Source organism: Sarcophilus harrisii, chromosome 1, assembly GCF_902635505.1.
Source record: "Sarcophilus harrisii chromosome 1, mSarHar1.11, whole genome shotgun sequence".
NCBI lineage: Eukaryota > Metazoa > Chordata > Mammalia > Dasyuromorphia > Dasyuridae > Sarcophilus > Sarcophilus harrisii.
Window position 1 is genome coordinate 25,704,537 of NC_045426.1, and position 22,870 is coordinate 25,727,406.

The following is a 22,870-nucleotide window of genomic DNA, read 5'->3' on the forward strand; positions in this document are numbered from 1 at the left end:
ATTCTAGCTCTTCAGAGTAAAAGGGGAAAAAAATAACTGATGGTGGCAAATTTTTCTGAGAATTACTATGGGGTTCAAATGAGATAATTATGTAAAATGTTCTGTAAATCTAAATCAATGTATAAATGGTGATGGTAGTAATAGTTGGAGTTGGAGTAGTAGTAGTGGTGGTGATGGTAGGTAATAGTAGTAGTAATAATAATGACTACAAGTAGCAGTAGTGTAATGGTAGTAGTAATAACTAATAGTAGTAGAACTGGTGGTGGTAGTAGTAGTAATCGTTGGAGTTGGAGTAGGAGTAGTAGTAGTGGTGGTGGTAGTAGTAGTAATAGCTAGCAGTAGTAGTAGTGGTGATGATGATAGGTAACAGTAATAGTGATAATAATGACTACAAGTAGTAGTAGTAGTAGTAGTAGTAGCAGCAGCAACTAATAGTAGTAGAATTGATGGTGGTAGTAGTAGTAGGAATAACAGTAGTTAATGGTGGTGGTGGAGGTAATAATAGTAATAACAGTAGTAAAAGTAATTATTAAGCTAAACTCTGAGTCATTTCAGATCTCATAGACACAGTAATGCAAAGTTTGATGTCATCAGCACAAAATTATTTGCAACCAAGAATAGCAGCAAACCTCCACCATCTATAGGAAATTCCTTTTCCACTTGGAGTCTTCTCCAAAATGGTGGCAAATGCCTTTGGCAAACATAAACGTTTTCTTGTTTTCTGCCTTACTCCATGTAAATAGACCGAGGGTTGTCAATATTCCTATAAGGTTACAAGTAATAGAAAACCATGTCTCTAAAGATTCCAAGTTGAGGATAACCCAGTGATGCGTCAGAAAACTCCAAGATCGCTGTAAGATGTGACAAATAGGGCAAGAGACACAATGTCAAAGACAGATTGGGCTAATTAATCCCTCGCCTTCACTGACATCCAGGTAATATCAAGAGGTCCAGAGGCAGACCCCCTTCCCCCCCAGTCTTTAAGCTCTATGAAAGACCATGGACAAGGTGACTCATGATAATAAAGTAGTAGTAGTAGTAGTAGTAACAGTAATAGGAGGAGGAGGAGGAAGAAGAATAGAAGAAGCTGCCATCTGCACTGATGGAGAGAATGCCCCATCACTAAGGGTACCCAGAAATCATTGATTTCGAATAAGAAAAGACCTTAGGACATTATATGGTCTAACTTTCTCACTTTGCAGATGAGGAAACAGATTTAGAAAAATGAAATGCTTTCTTTGTCCAATATCACACAGGTAATAATGAAAGTGATGGTTTTAATGATAAATAATCCCATTTGTATACCACCATAAGGTCTGCAAAGCATTTTATACATGTTAACTCAACCTGACCCTCCCATCTACCCTACGAGGTATTATTTCTATTTTTTTTTTTAACAAATGAAGAAACTGAGATAGAGACTCTCAGCCTTGCTTTTTATCCTCTTTGTTATCTAGCTTTCAGCAAGTGGGCAGTCAAAATTTAAATATGGGACCTTTGACTTCAGACACAGACTAAAAAAATCAGTTAAATATGGAAACCCAGGGACCATCTACCTGTGGCTTGGCTGCAATCTAACTTGAAGAAAAGGCTCAAGACTGAACATTATCCACATCCCTCTCTGAAGATTTTCTTAAGCACGAGAACATGTCTTCTGTTTTCTCTGCCTTCTTTTCCTCTCAAGTACTCAGCAGATAGTACACAGTGAAATATTTGTTTTCATCTTTGATGTTTGGAAAATTTCTTGCAAATTCAATACATCCAGATCATATGATAGTTACTAGCTCAGACACTCAATTCTCAGCAGCCAAACTGTTCAGAGTTTTGAACTATTTTTAAGACCTTCAAGGACACACCAGAGTCCTATTTAGGGAATCCCAGATAAGCAGCCAAATTGACAGATTGAAAGTAGGGCAAGTTCAAGCTCGTTTGATCAATCACACCCAGTAAGTTGCTATCTACCTGTCCTCCCTCCAGAGCCCATTCCAATAAGAAAGCTGAATTTGTGGTGCCAAGGGCAGATCAAGACTATTCTTAGAACAACTGCACCTTCACCTTTGTTTTCTAACAAGATGTATTTTCAAAACAAGCTCAACCTGAATAGGAAACAAGACTTGCCTCCGCCATATTGCTGTCCACAGAGCAGCTTCTGGCCAACTGGTGGTTGGGAATGAATGCGATAGATAAATAGATAGAGCTTGGGCTCCACGCTATCTGTGGGTGGGTTTGTCACCACTGGAAGAAAGGCGGGTTGGGGGTATGGATGAGACTTTAAATGCCAAAACAGTTGGAGGCTTAAGTCAGGGACAGGCCCAATACACAAATATAGTGGAAAAAACTGGATCTGGACTCAGAAGACATGGGTTGAAATCTTGATTCTCCTCCTTATTATCTGTGAGGTCTTTGGCAAATGACTCTACCTCTGTTTCCTCATTTGTAAAATTAGGAGGATGGAACAGATGACTTATTTAAACTCTTTGAGGTCTAAATCTGTGATCCCTGGCTGAGGTGATGTGGGATGCTTTTATATAGTGAGTTTCTCAAAAGAGGGGAAACTGAAGAAAGGTCTGTTGGGAAAAAGTCTGACAAGAAGAGCTCTGTAAAGCAAAGCAGATGGCAAGGCTGGCATTTCTCTGGGGGCATCCTGTCAGAAAGGGTGGATAAAGAACCCAATTTAGTCCTAATCAAAGACAATGGCAGCTTTACCACGGGGCCCAGGGGCCCTGGGCACAAATGAACTCACTTCACTGGGGGAGAAAAAGAAGAACAAAACCTCAATGAACAGGAGCCCAACTACCAAGACTCCTCAAATAAGTAGGATGCTCATTTAACTTTTAGGAAAAAGAGGCAGATGCGAAGAAGGGAAGCCATGTTACAGATTTACTAGGCAACAGCTATTTACAAATAAATTGTCCAAGTGAACCAAGAACTTATAGCTTCTAAAGTGTACCTTAGGTGAAGGGTATCATTCAGCAGAGAGCAGCTTTTTTTTTCTTTTTTTAAACAGTATTTTATTTTTCCAGATACATGCAAAGATAATTTTCAACATTCTTCTTTGCAAAATCTTGTGTTCCAAATTTTTTCCCTCCCTCCTTCCCTCTCCCCTCCCCTAAACTACAAGAAAGAAAACAACTTTTCTTGTATCCTCGATGGGAATCATACTTTGGCGAAGGTTTGAAAAAGGTGACCTCTATGGTGCTTTCCAAAGTCTACAATTCTGATTCTAGGTCCTAAAAATAGCACTCACCTTCTTCTCACTTAGTGGCTATATGACATAAAGAAATCATTTTATAGATCTGAGCTTCAATGTATTTTTCTTTTTAAGCTGCAAAAGGGAGATGATTCTCACATTATTTGTTACGTCTGACTGAAAAAAGCAAACCTAGCACCTAGCAGTTTCTGCCCCAGAGGAAGCAACTTACTGAACAGTCATGGAAAGAATATTATTGGAAATAATATTGGAATAATATTAATAATAATAATAATATTGGAAATAATTGGAATATTATTGGAAATAATATGTGATTGGTCATATACACACTACGGTACAAATCCCTTCATCATCTCTGGGCCTTGGTTCTTCATAGGAAAAATGAATTGGCTAATATGATAGAAAAGAAAAGTGATAAATGTTGGAGAAAGTATGGGAAAATGGAACACTGATGCATTGTTGGTAGAATTGTAAAGTGATCCAACTATTCTGGAGAGCAATTCGAAACTATATCCAAAGGGCTGTCAAATGGGTTATACCCTTTGATCCAGCAATACCATTACTAGGTCTGTATCCCAAAGAGATCATAAAAAAGGGAAAAGGACCTGTATGTGCAAAAGTGTTTGTAGCATCTCTTTTTGTAGTGGCAAAAATTTGGAAATCAAAGGGATACCCATCAATTGGGGGATGGCTGAACAAATTGTGCTATATAAATGTAATGGAACACTATTGTGCTATAAGAAATGATGAGCAGGTGGTTTTCAGAAAAACCTGGAAAGACTTACATGAACTGATGCAGAGTGAGGTGAGCAGAACCAGGAAAACATTGTATTCAGCAACAGCAAAATTGTGCAATGATCAATCATGAATAGCTTAGTTCTTCTCAACAATGCAAAGTTCCATGACGATTCCAAAAGACTCGTGATGGAAAATACCATCCACACCCAGAGAAAGAACTATGATATCTGAATGCAGATTCAAGCATATTATTTTCATTTTTTAAACATTTGCTTTTTTGTGTCTTTCTTTCTTGTGGTTTTTCCTTTTGTGTTCTGATTCTTCTTTCACAACATGACTTATATGGAAATATATTTAACATGATTGTACAGCCTATACTGAATTTCTTGCTATCTTGGAAAGGGGGGGAGGGAAGGGATGGAGGGAAAACAATTTGGAACTCAAAAATCTTAAAAAAAAATGTTGAAAACCTTCCTTATATGTAAGTAGGAAAAAAGGAAGACGAATTCAAATCTCACCATAGATACTTAGTATTTGTGACCCTGGCCAAGTCACAGACTCTGTCTGCCTCAGTTTCCTCATCTGTAAATAAAAGGGGTTGGATCTCGTGGTCTAAGATCCTTTACAGTTTTAGATGAATGATCAGATTGTGCTTTGTTATTTCCTAAAGGTTAATGACCACCAATAGCAATGAATTTCCCCCTTTTGAATCCATTAAGCATTTAAAACTGTTTTCGATTCAGAAACCTCTCTGGTCCTTAGTGGGTTTTTTTTGGAGGGATAGCAAAGGTATGCTCCCCTCTCAGAGCTAGATGCACTCTGTATTTATGTGAGAGAATTCAATATTTAAGGCAATAATTGCAGGTATTTCTAATAATACTTCAAGAAGTATAAAATATTTTGCATATATTTTCTCATTTATGTCTCCCAATGACTTCTGCCTGAGACTTGACAATTTGGTAAATATAATGATTTCTTCAGTTACTGAACCTACCCTCTAAAATCTACCCACATCAGGAATGACTTGGCTGACATTTTACTCTGAACGGAGACGGTGTAAATGTAGCTTTTGGGTGATGGGCCACCCTTGCCAGACCCCAAGTGGTTTGCCACATTTCTACACTTTACCCTGATGTAATTTTAGTTTCTTATTCTGTGACTGAACAGGGCTGAGTTCCATCAGGACCAACTAGTTCCCAGTAGAAGAATCAGTGGATGTCTGTTGAGACAATTCAAGTTCCCGACTCAGTCCCACCACTGACTAACTCCTTGAGTTTTGCAGAGCTTTAGACCCTCCCCTCCCCTCTAAAATCAAGGGGTTGAACCACGTCCAGATTTTTAACTTTCTTGTGTTCTAGACCCCTCTAGAAGTCTGAGGAAGCCTATAAAGTCCTTCTTGTTTACATTCATAATAATAAAGATAATAATGAATTAATAATTATATTAATAACTGAAGGAAATACTAAATTTCAGTTAGAGATTGGGCAGATAAACATACAATATTTTTTCCATCCAAGTTCAAATCATGTGAAATTACCCACAAATCCCTTGGGGGGAAGTGTCTGCGACCTCCAGGTTAAGAACCCCTGCCAGAGGATGATGTTGGGGGTCAGGTGGTCTCTGATCCTGAGGTTTTTCTGTGGCACAAAGCACGATGTTGCTTTACTTCCCTGGTTTTTGAACCAGTGGCATGTGATCACCTAAACCATGACATTTACAAAGGCCATGCTGGTTCCAAATAATGGATGAAGTGACACATTTCATGTCTGACACAGAAACATCCATTGCTCTGTCTTCATGAAAGAGAAATAACCAAAAGGAGTTCAGATGCTGGCTGGGAAGTGATCAATAGGGATTAGATGGCTAATCACGCCTAGGATCAGAGCTTTGGAGCTGGTAGGCCCCTCCATGGAGCCCAGTTCCCTCATTTTACAATGAGGGAAACTGAGTCCCAGTTAAGCTAAATGATTTTTTCTGGGGTCAAAGAGCTAGTAAGTGTAAAAATGGAATATGAACCCAGCCCATCCCAGCTCTAAATCAGAATTTTTGTCACACTAAATAGCATGATATTGGAACAGGGATTCTTAAACTGGATATATGTCCACAAATATTCTCCCCCCCCTCAAAAAAAAAGGTCCATGGATCAATTTCAGCATATCTGTAAACTCTGATGGAGAAAATTACATCTTTATTGTGATTTCCTTTGAAATCTTATATATTTATATTTTTAAAAATGTTATTCAGATAAAGGCTTCATACCATCGGGTTGCCCAGGGGGCATCCGGCACATAAAAAAATGGGGGGTCCCTTTACTAAGGGATCTAGACAATGATCTAGTAGGAAAAGGTAAAATCAGAAGAAATTATCATTTTAAAAATATACAGACACACACACACACACACACACACACACACACATACATATTCTCCCTTACTTCCAGAGACTCCAAAACAACTCACTTGAAATCAGATCCGATCCCCTGGTCATAATACAGCACAGTTGTTTCTCAATGAAATCCTGGAACATTCATGAACTTCAGTCTCTTAGGGCTCTGGACTGATAAACGTACGCCAAGGAGCCTGAAAACTGGCCTGCTGCCCAGCTGAGAGGATATGCTAAGAATTCTCATCCCTAGTCCCTCTTAACTTTGGAATGGGTTGAGGAAAATCCATGAAGCTCCATTTAATAAAAAGGAAAAGGTGGTGGGTAGGTATGGAGGAAGCAATCCAAGGGAGGGTGGGGGGCACAGTGGAAATAGGGAGGAGATCCCAGGGGATTTTGCCTCTGATGGGTCCTGAAGGGGCACAAGCATGAGAAAGATAGAGCTTCTGGGACTTAATAGAGGCTACCGTCCTTAGGAAGAGGAGGCAGGAGAACCGGATTGGCTGCTATTTCTCCTTCAGGCGTGCTTTGGGGATCCTGAGAGAGATTCTTTGGCAAGGATTGGCAGCTGGATTTCCAAACTGGGTCAAACCTCAGATGGCTTTGGTGCCCGTAACTCTGACCATCCACAAACATCTGGCTTCCTCATCTTCATTCTCTACTTCCAGCTAGCCGGTGGCCAAATCCTTCTTGGAGAACCAAAGCCAAATGGGGTGGGGGTTTCAGGGTAGGGGTTAGGAGAGGAATCTAGCTCAGGGCCAAAGCTTTCAGTCCTAGTGTCTGGAGAACACAGCTCGAAATAGACTGCACGTGAAGACATGCTCCTGGTAAGAAACACACCTTTCCGTGGCACACATTTCCTAAAAGGCCTGGCTGACCATACAGCTTTTAATTGGCCAAAGTAAGCCACAAGCAGAATTTTAAAATACCTGCATGATGCTGTCTTGTTGGGATTAGTTAATGACAACTTGGAAGGGAATAAGCATTTATATAATACCTACTGTGTACCAGGCATTCTGCTTACAATTTGTGAGCGAGGTCTATTCCTAAATCCCGTTTTACAGTTGAGGAAATTGAGGGAAAATGGGGGAGGGAGAGACATTTTACAGTGAAGAAACAAGACATACCCACTAAAGTACCCCTAGCTGGATTTGAACTCAAGTCTAACTCTGAAATTTGATCATCCAAGGTTGTCTTCTGATTCATCAGCTGTAGCCCACCCCATTAAACTTGAGCTCAGGCTTTCATAATGGAATAAAATGCCCCCCACACACACTGGGGTTCTCTGATCCCTAACCCTCCCACCCACCTTTAAAAAAGCTTCACCTCTCTCTGCACTTCTTCCCGGGGGAACATAACTCTCCCCACAAAATCCAGGTCTCAGGCCCCAAACAAAGGACTCCGGTAAGGCGGCCGAGAAGGCTCCAAACTGGAGTCTGGGCTAAGAATAAGTATCTCTGGCTGAGAAGTTCCAAGTGTCCGAGCCCACGTGCGTTTTCCTTTTGCACCCACAAACACAAAAGTGGGTTTGGCTGAAGTAAAAGAATGAAACAGTCAAAAATAGGGGGTGGGGGAGGAGGAGACCAGAGTGACAAGGACTAGCAGACACAGTGACTGGGCAGGGGGGAGGGAAGAAGGAGCTGTAAGTAAGTACGGAGCTCCTGGGGGCCATTCATTTTTTTGGTACGAGAAGCTGCTTGAGGATAAAATTTCATTCAAAAAGATGGAACCAGAAAAGAAAGGGATTCAGAGTGGGAGGCTTCAAGTTTCTGTCCTTAGCAACACTGAGTCCTTGAAATGATCAGCAGGAGAGACTTACTGAACTGATGCTCAGTGAAATGAGCAGAACCAAGAGATCATTATACACAGTAATAAGATTATAAAACTATCAATTCTGATGGACGTGGCTCTCTTCAACACTGACGTGATTCAGGCCATTTCCGATGGTCTTGTGATGGAGAGAACCATTTGCCAGACACAGAATTGTGGAGCCTGAGTGTGAATCACAACATAGTTTTTTTCTTTTTTGTTGTTGTTTGCTTGCTTTTTGTTTTCTTTCTCAATTTTTCCCTTTTGATCTGATTTTTCTTGTGCAGCACAATAATTGTGGAAATATATATAAAAAGAAAGGAAGAGGGGAAGGGAGAAAAAAAATTTGGAGCACAAAGGTTTTGCAAGGGTGAATGTTGAAAATTATCTATGTATATGTTTTGAAAATAAAAAGCTTTAAAAAACAATGAATCCTTGAGCGATTTATTTAACCTGTCTGTGCCTTACTTTACTTATACCTGCAAGATGAAGAGGTTGGACTTAATGGTCCATAAGGTTCCTTCCAGTTCCAATAATAATAATGATATCAAAATTAATATTAATAATGTCTTATATTTTATAATACTTTAGGGTTTACAGAATATATTATACCATAGTAACTCCTCTTCTTTTATTCTCACAAAAACCATGTCAAATAAATGCTACTTTTAAAAAATATAGGTTTTATTATTGTTCCTAAATGAGGAAACATTGAATTTCTTTGGGTCCCATGGCTAAAATATGTCTGAGACAGTGCTGAAACCCAAGTTCCTCATTCCTCCAAGCCCATGCTTCAGCTACTCTATGACACTAAGGGTTTAATCAGGTCTTAAAGAGAAGTCAGATAGTCTCTCATTTTCATCAGAATTAACAGTAACCAATAAACCAAATAAACCACCACCAGTCGGGTGCTGAGCTTTCTATTCCCAGTTCTGCCTGATTTCTGCTTTCGAATGCTCCTCAGGTCTATCAGATTTGTTCATGGTGACCTTGAAATGGAGAGGACTTTGGTTGGTGTGCTGAGAGATGGAAGTATTGATCGCTCCCTTAGTGCTCGCTATGTGATCTTGGGTCCCAAGTGAGGCGTTTGCAAAAAGCACAGGGACTGAGAGGCCACAGAGCTTTAAAAAGTAAGTAAACAGCTAGAGGATCTAAGTTCAGACACAGGGCTGGTTTGTGTATCCTCCTCCTATTCAATGCGTCTATATGTACACATGCATATATACATATATGTACACATGGCGAACAATCATACATGTGCATTTGTGTAAACAGCAAAAGTATGCTATGAACATGCTTCATACATAAGCAGTAAGGTATGCATTGAATGCACACTAAGACACATGTGTATAAATACGTATCACAACATAATAAACGTGCACAATCTGTACACATATGAACACGTGTGCAAATACATGCATGTACACTCATGTACAACCTATACATGTATAAATACAAACACATATAAATATATCCATGCATATATATATATATATATATATATATATATATATATACTCATGTATATATACTTATATATAAGTTGTGGCAAGCCAACATAAGTGCATCTTGTACGTTATTAGTTTATTTCCATATTGTCCCCTCATTAGAATTCGACTTCCTTGGGTCTCAAGTTACTATGTAAAATGAAATGGTTGGATTTGATGGAGCCTCTAATGTCCCTTTCAGTTCTAAACCTATGATCCCGTGAACTGCCAAGTAGGGATGCAAATACTTAATCTATGCCACATCATTAGGGCCCAATAATAACAGTTTGCATTTATATAAGTTAGAACTATCAAGGACTTTCATATACATAATCAAATGAGGTAACATCCTTCAAGCACTTTGCAAACCTTCAAGCACTCTATAAATACAAGCTGTAATGATGATGGCCTCATTGGTCTGAAGAAATAAGGGATACAAGTATTTCTACTCTCATTTTACTGGGGAGGACACCGAAGCTTAAATGAAAAATAAATCTCAGGTCCCTGACACAAAGCAAGTGCTTAATAAATGTTTGCAGCCTCGACTTGACTTGAAATCACCCAGAAAAGTCCTGTATTAATAGAAAGTTTTATGTGCCAGAACCAACGAGGTGACTTTAAAAAGTCACACAGGACAGGGGATTTTCAAGCCCAATGCTGTGTCCCTGCACTAAGGAGGAATGAAGCCAGATTCTTTTGGCCTTGAGAACACAGCTTTAGCTCATTTTCCAGGTCTGTACTGGTCACAGTTATAAGAACTCCACAGCACGGATATTCTGAGGTTGGGAAAAAGCAGCTGCTCTTAGACTTTGGGACTAAAACACCTTTCTTGGCATGAAGGGGAGGGAAAAGGAGAAGCCCTCAAGGCTGCTGAAGATGTCGTCTGTCATTGATACAAAGGAAAAACCAGGTGGATTGAATCATGAGAAGGGGGGAGGGGATAGAAGAGGGGGGCCCAATTTTTCTTAAAAAGCCATATCTCCCACCCCCCAAGCTGAAATATTCCATATGGTGGCACAAGTTGAGCCCAGGAACTTTTCAGGAACCAATCGGGGATGAGATTGCAGATCATGAGGCTACATTTTGGAGAACTGGGAGAAAAACATGTCAAGGAATGGGGGGAGGGAGGGCAGGATAAAAGTACCATGCTGCCTGCACACATATATTCATTCTGTCTCTCTGTCTCTCTGTGATTCTGTCTCTCTCCAAAAAGAAGAAGCAAAAGAGAGATCAGGCTAAATCACCATTCTGACTTGAATCCTCCAGTTAGCTAAATGTAACCTGTCAGCTGCCAAAGTCAGAACAGGTCTTTAAAGGCGCCTGGGCTCTGGGACAGCCTTTAATGATCTTAATTGCTCCATCCATTCGCTTTCCCTTTCTACAGGGAACAGTAGCCCTAGACAAGGAAGAGCACTTTATCAATTAAACAAATTGAAGATAGGGTGGGGGAAGGGCAGAATGAAAAGGAGGAGGAGTCTCAATTTTAGCTTCTAGTGTAAATAGAATTTGAATTTAGCACCGAAAGAGACATGGTATGTTTTGGGCCAGTGAACTCGGTTGTTCCCAGAAGTGCATCCCACAGCTCTAGGATATTTTAAGAATACTGTGCCTTTATCATCTTTTACTTTTCACCTTAATCCAACTCATAAGTTGCTTTTTTTTTTTTTTAGTCATATCTTCCTCTAAACTTGCAAAGATTTTTTTTTTTTTTGGATAATATAAAGGCCTTCTTCCCAGATCAGAATACTTTATTATTAGATTAGATTAGATTCCTTAGATTCTAGGGCTTAGTCTCTTACTTGCTAGAGCTAACAAGATCATATTGATTTTTCCAAGACTTTTTATAGATTCTAAAGACTGAAGAAAATGTTTAATTTTCACATCAAAAATTCTATCATCTATCAATTTATTTTCTCCAATCTATCTACTATATAGTAGATGGATTTATTTATTTACTATATATCTAAATTTAATGTCCGTCTGTCTGTCCATCCATTCTCTCTCTCTCTCTCTCTCTCTCTCTCTCTCTCTCTCTCTCTCATCTATCTATCTATCTCCAAGGGAAAGGCAATCCATTTCCAAGCATCTGAGGACACCCGAATTTCCAAAATACAGCCATTATTTCAAAGTTGAGACTTACTCCTGATCCCCGGGGAGCATTAGGACTGACCCATCTGTGAAAGCAATCAGCGGTGGAATAAGCTTATTCTGCCTCCAGCGAGGAAGCCAACCGGCTTCAGAGACAAGTCTGGCAGAGACAGTTTAAAAACAGACCCAGGAAAGAGATGAAAGAGCAGAGCCGATCCCCGTCTCACCCACTAGAGAGCCAGCCTGTGGTTGTTTAGCTAAAGGAGCCCTCCACGGCGGGCACCCCGGAAATTTTCCCCCTGCCTGTGGTCACTGAAAGGCTGGCAGTCTCACCGAAGGGAGAAAAAAAAAATCTCTCTCCCTGGGGAAATGCAACCCCGGGGCAGGCTGAGTTCTGCCACAGCAGAGCTGCCTGGTTAAGGATGGTACAGCATCTGGGGCAAACCACATCTACCGGGAGGACCCAGCTCGCCACGGATTGTTTCCAGTTCCCCGAAGGGTCCTTTGGCCTCTGGCTCTGTTCAGTCCCACGAAAAAGAGGAGAAGGGAGAGCCGTGGATTTAGGCTATTCTGTAGTGACTCGAGTGGGTAGCTCAGAACCAGCGTTCGTATAAGCCTCGGTTAGAAGGGCAGGAGCAAAAACAAACAAACACAAATAAAACAGGAGAACCGACTAGGAAAACACCACCATGGAAACAGATGGAGGTAACGGCAGAGGCGTTCATTTCTTCCCAGACAGGCAGGCACATTTGGGAGCTGCGTTGGCCCTTAGTAGGTCTCACAGCTGAAAAACCCAGCTTAAATGAGGCAAACAGAATCCTTCTCCTCCCTCCACCCCATCCCCCCAAACCTGGAAGTTAAACCCCGAGCCCTCTTCCTTGAGAGCACTTAATGAATGCAACTGTCCAGATCTGAAACAACGCTGCCTCTGTAGCCACACTAAGCTAGCTGGGCTGGAACCCTCCTCCTCCTCCTCTTCCTCTTCCTCCTCCTCCTCCTCCTCCTCCTCCTCCTCCTCCTCCTCCTCTTCTTCCAGCACCGGGGCTCGAGCTTTAGACCTGGGGAGGACTTCCCGCAGCTACGACACACAATTTAACAATTAACCTTTCCGGCACGAAGCTAAGAATAGGGGGGGAGGGGGAAGTGGCCCGAAGAGCTTTTGGACCAAGTTAATGTGTCATACTTTGGGCTCCTACCAAAATCCCCTCTGCAGGGAGGCTCTTTCTGCCCCTGCTTCGCCGCGGCCGCCGGCCGCTCCAACTTGGGGAACGCGAGCTCGTTTCATACTTGCCTCCGCCGAGGATGAAGATGGGAGCCAAGGCGTCCGGAGCCTCCCCTCCGCCGGTCAGTTCCTCCGGCTCACTTTGCTCAGGCGCCGGACTTCCGAGACAGCAAAGCGGGCGCCGGCCAAAGGCAGCATCTTGTTTGCCCGGCCCGGCCCGTTCCCCGCTCGGGAGCCGGGAAGGACTGGCTTGTGCCGGAGCCCTCCCGGAGCCACAGACGTAAACGGAGGCGAATGTGGCATCCGAGGGCAGCTGGCTTGCGTGGCGGAGGCGAGCTCCCCGAATTCGGCTCCTAGCCCGGCGGGGGGGACGGGAGGGGGGGGGGTCCTCCTGCCTCTTCCGAGCCGAGCCGAGGGAGTCCAGCGCCGGCCTCCCCTGCTCCTGGCCCTGCCCTTCTTCACTGAGCGAGCCGACGAGGCAGCCAGAAGACGTGCACCGTGCTGTGGCAGCCCGAGACGTTTAACGAGCATCCACGTAAGCTCATCGCAAAAGAATTGTCAGCTCCGGAGCGAGCGAGCGAGCGAGCGAGAATCATCGCTGTAGCAATGCTCCCATCCCCTGCATGCTAATGAGGCCGTGATGTCAGCAAGTCAGAGGAGCTGCATCTGGACAGTTGATTTGGCTCCCCCCCTCCCGGCCCAGCCCTCCGTAATTTATTTACATGGAAATCAGGCTTCTCTCCCAAATCAATAATCCCCCAGGCAGGGCAGAGGAGAGAAATCCTCTCAACTGGCTTAGCGGTTTTTGCTCCGAGTAGCTTGGATGCCTCGGTTCACCCCCACCCCCTCCAGCTGTTAAAAAAAAAAATGGGCCATTTAAAAAGATGCTGTTTTTTCTCTTTGGAGGAGGCGATCAGATCTGGGCACGCTGACCATCCTGAGTGGCTGTTTTGGATTAAGTGCCTGCCTCTCTGTCTAGCTCTGCAAGAAGAGAATTACTGTTCCAACATTTAATAAACTGAGCTGACCATTCAAAGAACTTGGTCGGTTTTTTGCCTCCCCCCCCCACCCCCCGGCGACTAACTTCACTTCGGTTCATCGGCCTTTCTGGGGGAGTAAATGTTGGTTTGGATCGCCTCAACTGCCCTGTTTTCCCTTTACCTCAATCTGAAAAGCTGCTGAGGGTTTTTCCCCTGGGGGGGGGGAGATGTTTTCCACGGCCTCTTCTCCCCCCCCTCCAAACGTGAATGGCAGACACCAAAGCCGGGGCCATTTGGGGAGGGGGGATGTGGGTCATTATTATTTTTTTCATTCCACAGATGAAGGATTTTGAGCCTTCAAGGATTTTAACACAATAAGGAGTTTATGAATATGATTAAAAACACTGGGGGGGGGGGTAAGACATGGAAGGCAGGGAAACTGAGTATGTTCTCTCATGCACAGAAACGTCCCCAAGGGTCCCCAAATCATTCAGCCACCTTCTATCCTCTCAATCCTGTAGAGCCTCCCATGATGAAGATCTCTCCCCCTACAGCTGGAGTCTCTGATGCTTCAAATGACTTTTTTTGTTCCATGTGGGGAAGTGAAATTATGTCTTTTGTTATATGTAATTGTATTAAGAATGCTTTAATAATTTCTCCCGAGTTCACAGAAGCCCTTTCATATTTGGACCTGGAATAACTTTTCACTCACAGAAATAGACTCTAACAATATAAGAAGGTGAGTAATGCATCACTTTAACCTTTATTGCTCACATAACTCAGATGGGGGGGGGGGAGTTGTGTGTGAAAGAATGACCTTTATTATCTTCTCTACCTCAATGACAAATGTTTACTTCTTCAGATCGCTTATGGACCAGTGAAGCAGTGGAACACAGGTCACAGTTGAATCGAATATGGAACTTTGGCCAAGTCATAGCAAAGCATCGTCAGAAAAACTATGGATTTTCCATCTGAGGCCTTGAGTTCAAAGGCTGCCTGTGACACTTAGAACTTGACCTTCTTAAATTACTTAAACTGTTTCACTCTCAGTCTCTTCACTTTTAAAACAAAGATTTTGGACAAGATGGTCTCTAAGGTTCCTTTTGCTCAAAATCACAAATAAATGTACTTCAATTTTCAACAGTGAAACAGACATACAGCCTACTCTAGCTACATTAGAAATGTATTAGGATAAGATGTGTATAAAAACACTTAAAAATGTAAGGGGCTAAACTCTGTATAAACATATGCATAGATATTTACATGTGTGTATATATACATATTTAAAAATATAAGCATAAAATTATATATTTATAAATATATTAACATAAAATAGATAAATATGGATATGTCTTTAGAAAATTTTAAGAATGAGGATATCCATCTACCTGGGATGGTATAAGGTGGTTTTATCTGTAGAAGTAAGAGGCCTGATCCAATGGATATTCATGCTACATTATCCAAAGGCTCTACAATGCCAGTTCTGTGGGCACTCCCTGTCCAGATTAGGATTGTGACATGGAAAACTCAGTAAACATCTAAAGAGCCAGCATGAGATTGTGGATAGAATGCTGAACTTGAAAGTCAAGAAGGCCTAGACTGAGTCTTGCCTCTGACATCAACATTTTGGGTGTCATCTCTGCCTTCTCATGTATAAAACTGACATAACAGTGTCTGTATTACCAGCTTCCCAAGGTTTCGGGGACTCACCAATGAACAAACATGATGGAAGTTACTTTGCAAACTTTATACTGCTGTGTAAAATTATCGTTACTATTATTATTAGGCAAAGTAATGAATCGCTAGGGCCAAAAAGCTTCCATCACTAGTGCCTAATTTTTAGCTGTGGTCAGGATGATTGATCAGTAATATTCCAAACCTTTCTAGCTTGGTGGGATGTACCTCTGGGGACTTATTCTTTTCTCTGTAGTCTTTTTTTGGGAAGAGAGGCAATATAAAAGTATACCACTTCTGTGATGAACTAGAGTCAGTTTTAATGAGAAGCAGGGGGAAAATCAAGATGACTTCCTGAAGTCCCTTATGACTCCATGATTGTACACTCAGCTATATGAGAAAACAGTCAGATGATCCTTTGCATAACAACTCACATTATTAAGGTCAAAATCCCTTTGTCAACATTTCCTTATGGCAACCGTTATCATCCTGGGGTTCATACTGTTCTAGATAGCTAGTGATGGCCAAAGGAAGAAAACATGTTTATCAGATGCAAAGATAATACCATGTTAAATAGGGTTAACTGCTAGCAACTTGAAAGACAGGAATAGAATTCTAAATAACTTTGACAAATTGGGGGAGGGCAAAGCACAAGGATGTACGTGTGCGCGCACGCTACAAATTTGCTGAAGGACAAATCAAAAACTTTTAGAATAAAAACAAACAATATAAGGAGAGAGGATAATATATATTAATATAATATACTAATATAATTAGAGGAGAGAACAGACTTACAGATAAAGCCAACAAACATAAAAGTAAGACAAAGGCGCACAGTACAAAGGCAGATTCACCTCTGAGAGAAACCTGTCAGAAACAGACAGGGTCAAATGCTACACATGAAACAATCACTCTCTATACCACAGAAGGAAGAATCCACATTGATGAGATCATGGATCCACATTGATGAGATCATGGATCTGTTGGTGTTTAAATGCAGGATGATCAATCACATGTCTAGTGCCTGCTGGTACAAGGCTCTATGAAGATATATGAGGAAGAGTCATTGCTGATCTTATGGAAAGTGATAAGGGGGTAGGGGAAACAAAAGGTGGAGTAGTGGATAAAGGATTAGCTCTGGCATCAGAAGCACCTGAGTTCAAATCCAGCCTCAGACACTCACTAGCTCTGTGACCTTGAGCAAGTCACTTAATTCTTCCTCAATTTCCTCATCTGTAAAATGAACTAGAGAAGGAAATGGCAAAGTATTCCTGGATCTTTGTCAAGAAAACCCCAAATGGGGTCTTATTTAGATGGCTGAAATAATTCAACAACAAAAGGGGAACACAGAACATATACAGGTAATAAATACATGAATGATGCCATGGTACAAAATACTACAAAATCTCAGAGGGAGGAAAGGTTATTTTTAGGGTGAGTGGCTGGAGGAAGTTTCACATAAAAGAGGACATTTGAATTGTGTCTTGAAGGACAGAGAGGATTCATATAAATGGAGGTGTAAAGTTGGGAAGATGGAGAGGACATTCATGACGACAAAAAAGATCAAAAAGGCATAAAGCATTAAAAGACCTAGGATTACAAATACTATGAAGATGATTCTATGGTTCATCAGCACTATGGTTAAAAAAAAAAAAGTTGAAGGAGGGAGAAAACTGCATTATGCAGCTGTGTATTAAAATATGACATGCAAGAGCTAGGAAATAATCCTACTATATTCTGTATTAGTAAATACCTGATTAGGGGATTATGAGAAAATAAAGGAATCAGAACTAGTTAGCTTAGAGGAGAGAAAGCAAAGAACTAGCAACCTTATTCTCTCTCAACAGCTGAAACGATTTTGGGGTGAAGACACTGAAATGCCTTTCTCATCTCCAAGTAGGGAAAGAAGAAGAAACAAGTTCTGATCAAATCCCAAAGGAATTTCAGCTGGACATCAGGATGAATTTTGGACAGTTGACTCAGACGTGGACTACAAAGGGAAAATGTAGAACATCTGTAATTAAATAGGGGCAGTTTCAATTAGAGGATGATCAGAAAGATGTCTTGGAGTCCTTTCTGTTTCTCTGTTACTCCTGATGCCCCAAAGAATCCCCTTATTTTGAGGAATATTATCAAAGTCTCAGAAGTATCTTTAAAAAGTTAATTCACTCTAAAACAGTCAACAAATATAGCAACCTAGTCTTTGACAAACCCAAAGATCCCAGCTTTTGGGATAAGAACTTACTGTCTGATAAAAATTGCTGGGAAAATTGGAAACTAATATGGCAGAAAATAGGCATTGATCCATACTTAACGCCGTACACCAAGATAAGGTCAAAATGGGTTCATGACCTAGGCATAAAGAATGAAATTATTAATAAATTAGAGGAACATAGGATAGTTTACCTCTCAGACCTGTGGAAGGGGAAGGTTTTTATGACCAAAGCAGAACTAGAGATCATTACTGATCACAAAATAGAAAATTTCGATTATACCAAACTGAAAAGTTTTTGTACAAACAAAACTAATGCAGACAAGATTAGAAGGGAAGCAATAAACTGGGAAAATATTTTTACAGTCAAAGGTTCTGATAAAGGCCTCATTTCCAAAATATATAGAGAATTAACTCTAATTTATAAAAAATCAAGCCATTCTCCAATTGAAAAATGGTCAAAGGATATGAACAGACAATTCTCAGATGAAGAAATTGAAACTATTTCTAGTCATATGAAAAGATGCTCCAAGTCATTATTAATCAGAGAAATGCAAATTAAGACAACTCTAAGATACCACTACACACCTGTCAGATTGGCTAAGATGACAGGAAAAAATAATGATGATTGTTGGAGGGGATGTGGGAAAACTGGGACATTGATGCATTGTTGGTGGAGTTGTGAACGAATCCAACCATTTTGGAGAGTAGTTTGGAACTATGCTCAAAAAGTTATCAAACTGTGCATACCCTTTGATCCAGCAGTGTTACTACTGGGATTATATCCCAAAGAGATTATAAAGAAGGGAAAGGGACCTGTATGTGCACGAATGTTTGTGGCAGCCCTTTTTGTAGTGGCTAAAAACTGGAAACTGAATGGATATCCATCAGTTGGAGAATGGCTGAATAAATTGTGGTATATGAATATTATGGAATATTACTGTTCTGTAAGAAATGACCAACAGGATAATTTCAGAAAGGCCTGGAGAGACTTACACGAACTGATGCTGAGTGAAATGAACAGGACCAGATCATTATATACTTCAACAACAATACTAGATGATGACCAGTTCTGATGGATCAGGCCATCCTCAGCAACGAGATCAACCAAATCATTTCTAATGGAGCAGTAATGAACTGAACTAGCTATACCCAGAAAAAGAACTCTGGGAGATGACTAAAAACCATTACATTGAATTCCCAGTCCCTATATTTATGCACACCTGCATCTTTGATTTCCTTCACAAGCTAATTGTACAATAATTCAGAGTCTGATTCTTTTTGTACAGCAAAATAATGTTTTGGTCATGTATACTTATTGTGTATCTAAGTTATATTTTAATATATTTAACATCTACTGGTCATCCTGCCATTTAGGGGAGGGGGTGGGGGGGGTAAGAGGTGAAAAATTGGAACAAGAGGTTTGGCAATTGTTAATGCTGTAAAGTTACCCATGTATATATATCCTGTAAATTAAAGGCTATTAAATAAAAAAAAAATAAAAAAAAAAGTTAATTCACTCTAATTTTAAACAAACCACAATCACCATCATCAATAATATAAAGACCTATGGTCTGCAGAGCTTTTTCAGAAAGAGGTGGTAGGGTATGAGAGACAGAAAAAGAGAAAGAAAGGGTAAAGGAAAGATATTGAGAAAGAGAGAGGTAAAAATCAGTCCCGGGTACAAAGAGACTGATAATTGCTAGTTCAGCGTCTTTGTTTACATTAAGCCATGTGAAGTCTGGAGGCAAAACATGAAGATTTTTTGAGGTCATGGGATCAAAGGATCACAGACTTAGAGCTGGAAGGGATAGTAGAGGCCCTTACATCCAACCCCTCATTTTACAAATGAGGAAACAGATACAAGAAGTTGTGTAACTACCCCCAAATCACACTGATAGTGAAAGAAGCAGAATTTGAACCCAAGTCTTTTTTCACTTTGGACTGCACCGTAATGGCTTTCTCAGATTTACTATTCTCTTAACTATTTCTATGTTATAGTAGCCAAACACATAGGTAAAAGGGATTTGTCCGAGATGACGCAGTGGTTGTATCTACTCGGTAGCAGAAGAGCTGTTTAAGAAGTAAGCACTGTCAGCTGATGGTTTAAGGAGCTTTTAGGGATCCATGATCTCCCTGGCATGGGCGCATGTTCCTTTGCTGACCCAACAATGATCTTTCTGCAGCTTGGTAGATTTTTTTTTTTTTTACCAGTTGCTGGGACTCTACGAGTCAGAACTAAGCTCATGGAAAATCTCTAACAACTTAACTAGGCTGGCCTTTTAACAACAAACAAATCTGGCCCATGCCTGAAGCCCCTGATTCTTGAGAGGACCTGGCAAAAGGAGGATGTTGGTAGAGAAAAGGGCAAAGAATAGTGAAGGGCCTCGAATTCATGGCATGGGATGCTCAGATGAAGGAAGTGAAGGAGCTTGGTCAGGAGAAAAGAAGACTTAGGTGGTAAAGGGAGGTGATAACTACCATTAAGTATTTAAAGGACTATAATGAGAAAGAAGGAAGAGATTTTGTTCTATTTGGTCCCAAGGGAAGAAGTAAGAGTAGTGGAGGGAAGCTATAAAAAGTCAGATTCTGGCTCAATCTCAGGAAGTTTTTTTTCTAAAAATCAGAGCAATCCTAAAGCAGAATGGGAAGTTTCAGGGGTCAGTGAGTTCCCTGTGACTAGAGGTATTCAAGAAAAGGCTGAATGGGAATGAGTACTTGTTGGGAATATTGGGAAGGAGATTCTCCATCAGGTATTAGTTGAACTTCATAATCTCAGAGATCCTGCTAACTGAGATCTCCTGGATTTGAATCTGTGGTGCTTCGGAACGTATTTCATGCGTACGAAATATTCTTTGTTAGACTCAATATTCTTATTCATTAAACTTTAAATGAGCCTCCTGTCAACCACCCCCACAGACCCCCCAACCCTGTTATTTATTCTCCTCTGTTAAGCCTGGTTAGTCAAACGAGAAAGAATCTGGAACATGGAGGGATTTCACAAATCAAAAAAAAAAATGCTACTCCTATCTTCTCCCACCTCTTTTAGGGATGATTGTTATTATTGTTTTTTTTTTTTAAACAGCAATGAACTAAACTTGTTTATTGTTACAAATTTCCATGAAAATATCATTAAAAACCACATGATATCCTGGCAAATATCGGCTTTATCTAAGACAAAGAAAATATGCCACTTGATATAGCAGCTTCTTGTAATTACTAATTTTCATTAAACAGCAAGCGGATGCCTGCATTCTATGTTAACTTGTTCAGAGAACAACCCACCCAAGGCTTTTTATCCTTCCAGTTTAAGAGTCAGTGATCATATTTTTCCCTCCCTTATTTTCTCCCTATTTCCCTTCCTTCTTCCCTCCCACTTCCCTTTCTCCCTTCCTTCCTTCTTTCTCCCTCCCTCCTCCCTATATCCCTTCTTTTCTCCCTTTTTACTTCCCTCTCTATTTCCCTTCTTCCTTTCCTACTTCCCTCCTTTCCTTCCTTCCTTCCTTCCTTCCTTCCTTCCTTCCTTCCTTCCTTCCTTCCTTCCTTCCTTCCTTCCTTCCTTCCTTCCTTCTTTCCTTCCTTCCTTCTTTCCTTCCTTCCTTCCTTCCTTCCTCCCTCCTGCCTTCCCTTCCTCCCTTCCATCCATCCTTCCTTTCTCCCTCTCTCCTTCCCTCCATTCTTCCTTCCTTCCTTCTTTCCTTGCTTTATTCTTCACTCCCTCCATGAAGGTTTTCCCACCTTAAGCTTCCCTCCCAATTTTTTCACTGGATACATGAATTACCCTAGGAAATGCTGCAGAAACTGAATAGTTACAAGTCCCATATCAATAGTACAGGCTTGAGATGGTGAGTTATTCCCCGGGAAGAACAGGTATCTGACATACAACTTCCTTGGTGAACTTCCCTATGTCCCCTCTGTGCCAGCTTTCTCATCAAGCAATTCTCACTCTCCATGACCATTGTAGTTGAACTGCAAATGGCTATGTTGGCGAAGGGAGGAGGGAGGGCTGTGGAAACTGCAGGATTGAGAATCAGAGAAACTGGATTCAAACCTCCATTTGCCCCATAGTAATTCCTAATATACCAGGACAAGCAGGATGCTACAGGCCCATAAGCTCTTGTCAGGACCAGATGAAAGAAATGAGGATGTTTAACCTGGAGAAGAAGATATCCAGAGGTGTTATCATAACAGTTTTCAATATATGGAAGGGGTATCATGGAAGGAGGTCAAGTCTAGGTCCAATGGGGGTAATATTTAAAGGCAAATGTAAATTTGCCATTGAGAAAAAACTTCCTAAGAATGAGAGGTATCCCAAACAGAAGTATCCCAAGAAGGAGTAGGGGTCCTCCTCATTGGAGACCTTCAATTAGAGATTACACTAGTATTTGTTGGGTATGACATATGAGGGAATTCTTTTTCCAGTATGGGTTAGACTAGACGGTCATGGAGGCCGCTTCCTAACTTGGAAGTTCTATTCTGCCGACATACCCTAGTCAAGTCATTGGAGCTCTCTGTTCTTTCATCTGTAAAATGAGAGGTTTGGGTTAGACGGCTGTTCAGATGTCTGAGATCTCGTGGAGTCTCAATGTTTCAGCCTACTCTGATTACATTTAACAAATTCTAGAGCCACAGTGATTTTGTTGTTATTGTTGGGAAGACTGGGAAGAATATTCTCCATCAGGTACTGGTTGAACTATATAGCTCAAAGGTCCTGCCATCTTTGAGGTCTCCTGGGTTTGAATCTGTGGTACTTCAGAATGTATTTTATGCATCCAAAGCCTTCTTTGTTCTACTCAATATTCTCATTCATCAAACTTCGATCATGTCTGCCATAAAGATCCCATTTTGGGGTCTTTATGGCAAAGATATTGAAGCGGTTGGCCATTTCCTTCTCCTATGATGAGAAAATTGAGGCAAGCAAAGTTAAGTGACTTGCCCAGGATCACAGAACTGGGAAAGGTCTGAGGAAGATGAGTCTTCCTGACTCCAGACTTGGAATCCCATCTAGTGTATGCCCTTTTGGCCCACCAATGAATTTAGTATATTGCTAAGACCCCTACTTCTGGT

The 22,870-nt window shown here is 41.0% G+C and overlaps 1 protein-coding gene across 2 annotated transcripts in view; it reads right to left on the reverse strand.

Annotated features, from left to right (window-relative positions):
- Nucleotides 1–22,870, reverse strand: part of PRICKLE2 (prickle planar cell polarity protein 2) — a 175,935-nt gene that overhangs the window by 112,518 nt on the left and 40,547 nt on the right. The window contains exon 1 of one of the 2 annotated variants that reach the window (XM_023498093.2): nucleotides 13,007–13,566. The exons of the other annotated variant lie outside the window; for it this stretch is intronic. The gene's annotated coding sequence lies outside the window, so the exon portion shown is untranslated. Of the gene's footprint in view, nucleotides 1–13,006; nucleotides 13,567–22,870 lie in introns of those variants that run through there. 2 annotated transcript variants of the gene reach the window in all.